The sequence below is a fragment of the Mustela erminea genome, chromosome 7 (assembly GCF_009829155.1).
Source record: "Mustela erminea isolate mMusErm1 chromosome 7, mMusErm1.Pri, whole genome shotgun sequence".
Taxonomy (NCBI): domain Eukaryota; kingdom Metazoa; phylum Chordata; class Mammalia; order Carnivora; family Mustelidae; genus Mustela; species Mustela erminea.
The window spans coordinates 73075907-73080648 of NC_045620.1; the positions used below are offsets into that span (position 1 = coordinate 73075907).

The 4742-nt window shown below is 35.8% G+C and overlaps 1 pseudogene; it reads left to right on the forward strand.

Annotated features, from left to right (window-relative positions):
• The first annotated feature begins 396 nt into the window (after window positions 1-396).
• On the forward strand, window positions 397-524 carry LOC116596617 (annotated as a pseudogene).
• The last annotated feature ends 4218 nt before the right edge of the window (window positions 525-4742 follow it).

Sequence of the window (4742 nt, forward strand, 5' to 3'; positions counted from 1 at the left end):
AGGCAAGCAAAACAATGTGTATAACTGCCTTGTTCCCTTTATCTCAGTATAAAGAATATAGTTGGATCTTTTCAGAGTTTGAAATTTGTCAGTTCACTGTAAATGTACTAAACTATGGCATAAATGTATATGTATATAATGTTTCTGATCCATTGACATCGACTAATGGCTCCCAAACTCACAGGTCTATTTAAGTAGCGTGGGGTGCCTGGGTGGCTCAGTCATTGGGCATCTGCCTTTGGCCCAAGTCATAATCCCAGGGTCCAGGGATCAAGTCAGGCTCCCTGCTCAGCAGGAAGCCTGCTTTTCCCTCTCCCACTCCCGCTGCTTGTATTTCCTCCTCTCTCACCATCTCTGTCTGTCAAATAAATAAAAAATAAACAAAATATTTTTTAAAAAATTAAATAGTGGCAGTATCGTAGCCAATGAGGTTTATCCGAGGCGCGATTATTGCTAATTGAAAAAATTAAATAGTCTCATTAGTTCAAAAAGCCTAACTAATGGTTTAAAACATACATACATACACACACACACACATGCATACACACACACTTACATATGTGGGAAAATTATTATTCAGTACATGCCAGTTGGGAGATCAAATTCTTTAAGATACAAAATTCAAGGTAAATTAAGAGTTAATAGACTCCTTTGAAGAAAAAAAAAAAAAAGGATCCCAGACATGGACAGTATAATTCAAATTCTCTGAATTCATGCCTAATCAGAAAACAAGTAGGTAGAGGGAATTCCTCAACATGTATTCATTAAGCAACGTATGTATCAGGAATTGGTTTTGGTGCCCATGATACAACAGAGAGGAGAACAGAAGCATATCTCTTCTTAGTGGAGCTTATATTCTGGTGAAATTTTATCCAGTTCTTCCAAGAGGCAATTTATTAGATTGTACTGGGTTGTGGAGTTAAGAAATATTGATAATCCAGAAAGGAGGAGGAAGTGTCTCAATGAGATTAAAAATGGCTATAGAAATCAGAATACAATAGTGATTTCTTGGTAGCTGTCATAAATGCCCTGCTTCTATCAGTAATTTTCTGCTAAGCCTGTCTCCTTTCCTCTCTGGCAATTTCTATTTCTTGATATGAAGACTCTTTGCAAGGCAGGGTACTTCTCATTTCCAGAGAACTATATCATTCCTTCAGTGACTAAAGTTACTTTGTGGGTGGCCTATTTTATGCTTCTTCTCTTCCACTTAAATGAAATTTTACTATATGCTATGTGCTATGTATTGATTAACTATACTATGAAAGAGATGAGAAATGATACATGCTGATGACCTGCATGGGGGGTTATTTCTATTAAGCTATATGTTCTTGTTTCTTTTAAGACAAAATACAGAGTAAAATTTCTGTTCAAAATTATATCTCTAGAATCTATTCCTTTAGAGAAAACAGAGCCATAAACTATAGGCAATTTGTGTCTCTTTCATGAAAGCACGGTAACATCAAAACTGGTTCCATTTTATTTTATTTGAATGAAAACAGTATTTTAAAATAAAATTTAATTCACTGAAATGCTCATAGAAATGCTAGAGTGTCACAAGAGTTATAAATTAAAAAAAAAAAAAACCACAGCTGAGGTGGCCTACTGAATTATCTTGATAATTATAACTAAAAGAACATGCATTTTGTAGAGAAATTTGGCCAGCACGATACAGATCACATGTCTACATGAAATAAATTTATCAGGTTGTTACTGATTTATTCTCATTTGTTACCCCCATAGACATAATTTTAAAGCAAATAAAGGTAGTTGCATACATATGGTATTAGTGTTTAATCACCCTGGTATTTTATTATCAGTGACTGTTTTATGTGAATTTTGTTTTTGGAATTTTCCTTTTGACAACCACAAAATAATGAAAAAAATATTATAAATATAAGTATTTATAGGGGCCCCAGAGTGACACAGTTGGTTAGTATCTGACTTGGTTTGGCTCAGGTCATGATCTTAGGGTCTCAAGATGGAGACCAGTGTCAAGCTCCAAGCTCAGAGAGGAGTCTCCTGGAGTTTCTTTCTCTCTCTCTCCCTTTGTTCCTCCCTTGCCACTCACTTGCACATGGGCTCTCTCTCACTCTCTTTCTCTGTCATAAACAAATAAATCTTTTTAAAAAATTATGTGTCATTCATGTTTATTTTGAAGCTGGACATGGTCACAAAGGGACTCAAACTATTGAAGGAGATCTCTGATTTGCCCTTATATATAAGTGTATGTACTTCATTTCAATGTTTTTTATATGCAAGTGCTCTACTCATGTAGTAGTTTTGGTATTTTATAACAGATTGTAAAAGCACAAATGAAGTATGAAATGAACTCATTTTATAGGATGAAGGAAGTAGGAGTTGTCTTATTTAGTCTACTGAGTAGTTTACATTATAGATAAAGAAAATGTATTCTTTATGTTTTCCAGAGGCTTCTGTAAGGAAACTGCTCAGGGCCAGATTTCTACCCAGTTAGTGGTTTCAGGGGGCCAGACTCCACTTCTCTTTAGGCTAAGAAGAGAATTAGTGAAAAGATGGGATGCTATGGGAAGCACGGCCTAATGTCTCTCCTATAACCTCCAAATCTTTAGGAAATTTAATTAAAGTCACAAGATGCATGACTTAGTAATTTTTAAAAAATTGATACTAAAATAAGATGGCAGGAGTAGAGACAAGGAAACAGTGGTGAAGTAAATATGCATAAACAGAAAACTGGAAATTTATACTGCCCTAAATTGTGATAATAGAGTTTGGATGAAGTTCACAAAAGATAAGTTGACTCCATTTGACGTGACTTCAATTATATTAAGCAGGAAATCCCTTTATTCTTTCTACCTATGGCTCTCTTCCAACCTTTGTGACTTAAATTATCTTTTATATTCAGTTACTTGTCAGATGCTCTGCTTTTGTAAAGAAGGCTTCCAGTAGGTATCCAAAGAGTTTTAATTTCTTATTGCTATTTATTGGTACTTCTGTGCTAATTTTCTTATTTAGTTTAGCAATGCTGGGTATATGTCTTCTATTTTGGCACTCTGTAGAACAGTTGTTTAATGATGACTGTAATAACTAGTCACATTTACCACCATTTAACCTTGACTTAGTTAGAAGTGAAGCATTCTGCCTTTTTCCCACAGCTGCTTTCACCAGCAGTGCATGCCTCCCCCCCAAAAAGAATCAGCATAAAATAATATGTGGGTTTTTTCCTACAATTCAACGATTTAAATAAATCTACAGGATATGTAAGGTTAAGGGAGTATTGTTACATTTATGAGTTTATGTACTAGGAGTTTGGGTTCAGGAGAGAGTGACATCATCAGAAACTTGCCAGTGTAGATCTTCAAGGTCATATTTAATATTTGTGTCTATAAATCCAGGTCAGTAGATTTAGTCAATTTTCCAGCCAGCTGTAGAGAGGGACAAAATAGATATATTGAAATAAGAATGATTTGGGGGTCTTTTGGCACATGTACACTCCTAGAAACTACCTCTCTCTTTGCTTCTTTTTCATTGGAAGATTATTTCTCTCTCCCTGTAGAGACTCCTCATTCAGCAACCTCTCCTGTAAGAAAGGCCACCTTACTTGAAATCCTATGTCTGCCTATACTATGATGTGAGTAGTAGTTTCTCTCAATAACAAAGTAAAATGCAATAACAAAACAAGTCTAATCTTTCTAGGGTACCCTACAACAGTTAATACTGCCATTTATTCCATATAGAAGATGTCTAATTAAATAGATGTAAAGAGATAGAGACAGATTGAATTAAGAGATTGGTTCTCCCAGATTGTGTGTTACTTGGCCACAATTAAATTCTGATTTTATCTTTGGCTACACAGCCTTCCTTGGATTATATGAGGCTAATCGTCCTTCACTGTGTTTTATTTTTGTGGTGAGGCCACCAAAGAGAACCCCAGTCTTTAATAAGTAAAGGAAGCTTTTTAATGTTTAGGGACCTTGAGGCTAAAAGTGTTTGTTTCAGTGGAAATCATATCTGAGAAGACCTGGGATGAATATGGCAGTGAAGGACAAATACTGATTTAGAGATTGGGCGGTTCAAGTAAAGGGAAGGAATAGAAATGAGAAAGCCCTAGAGCATGGGAAATGGCCAGAGGCCAATTATATCCTCCACAACTGAGAATCAGCAGGAACTAAGGAAAACAGGAAAGGAGTGGGGACTCAGCAACAAACCAGATTAAGGCTCTTGAACTCCCTTTGTATTTTTCTTCCTCCCTCCTTTCCTTTCTCCATATTTTCCAGTTATCCTTCATAAACCCTCTTTCCAGTATTTATTCAACAATGCCTTATTACCAGACTTTGGGCTAAGTGCTAGGGATATAAGGTGACAATAACCTTAAGAAGCCAACTGATACCTATTTTTAAAAGTATAAGAGGGTAAGGACAAGATTAAGAATAAATTAACCCTTCTCAGATATAGGGGTAGAGCATGGTCCTTTTAGGGGTTTGCAAGAGAGCTGGTTTGGTTAGATCCCATAGTACTTGGTTGTGCGTGTTGGAGAAAGCAGTGCAACAAAGGGGTGCTTTACAAAACGTAGAGTAGAGGAAAAAAGTTTGAAGATAAATAGGAACTGGTATAAACCTGCTCAAAAATATATAATTTGGACGTTATCTGGAGGACAATAGAGGTCTGTTCAAGTATTTTAATTAAGAAGTGACATGATTAGTTTGGGGTTTTTGCAAGATCATTTTGGCTGCCATGTAGAAAGAGGATCAAGAGGAAATGAAATT